The following is a 1140-nucleotide window of genomic DNA, read 5'->3' on the forward strand; positions in this document are numbered from 1 at the left end:
TAACCAAGTATTTCAAATAATCAGTACTTGAAAACAACTTAAGAGGTGTTTAAGATTGCTTATTTAAAGTGCTTATTAACTTATTTCGGTGTGTTACCGATCGCAAGGAATTTTTAGTGTTTGGATGGAGAAATAAAAGAAATACTCGTATACCGGTTTGACACCGGTAATAAGGGGGTGTTTGTGATTGCTTATAAAAATAACTTGTTGACTTATTCCAGTGTGACACTGGTAATAAGCACTTTTGAGTATTTGGATAACAACTTATACTAGTGCCAAACTGATAATAAAGAGTTTTGAAGAAGTTAAATAATTCTAACTTATAATAAGTTGATAAAAACTTTTATAGAAAAACATAAGTTGTTTCAAATAAGCAATCTCAAACACCCCTAAGAAGTTTTTGATAAGTTACTCCTTTATAACTTATTAACTTATTCTGATATGGTACCGGTAATAAGGAGTTTTTAGTATTCAGATGAAAAAAAAAGAAATATTTATCAGCTTATTACATTTTGGTACCGTCATAAGCTAATTCAAACACTTTTTAATAAAACTTCGGTTTGACACCACATAAGTTGATAAACACTTTTATAAAAAAAAAGTATAAGTTGTTTTAAATAAGCAAATCCCCAACACTCCTTTAAAAGTTAGTTCAAACCTTATTACTGCATGTTGTTTAAAAACATCGATTAGTATTTAATTATGATTCAATTTATTGAAAGAAAGAATCAGATATCAAAAGATAGTTTTACTGTTAAGTATTTATCTTAAACTGATAAGAAAAGTAATAAAAAAAAGTTGACTTTGACTTTAATTAAAATAAATAAAAGGTCAAACCTTTTGACTTTGACGTTTCAACCTACAACTATTTGCAAACCATACACACGATATGTTCATAAAAACACTTCTATAATCCAACATCATCATCAAATAGTAATAATATATATATACATATATATATATATACATATATATATATATATACATATATATATATACATATATATATATATATATATATAAACACTTCTAGGGTTGGATTCACGTGAGACCAAGAGTTTTTCGTGAGACCCGTAAGACCAATTTATGTTCATTGATCAAATTTATGAATTAATGATCTAATGGTTGCAAAGTTGCAAG

This window comes from Cynara cardunculus (genome assembly GCF_001531365.2).
Source record: "Cynara cardunculus var. scolymus isolate 2C chromosome LG 12, CcrdV1, whole genome shotgun sequence".
Lineage (NCBI taxonomy): Eukaryota > Viridiplantae > Streptophyta > Magnoliopsida > Asterales > Asteraceae > Cynara > Cynara cardunculus.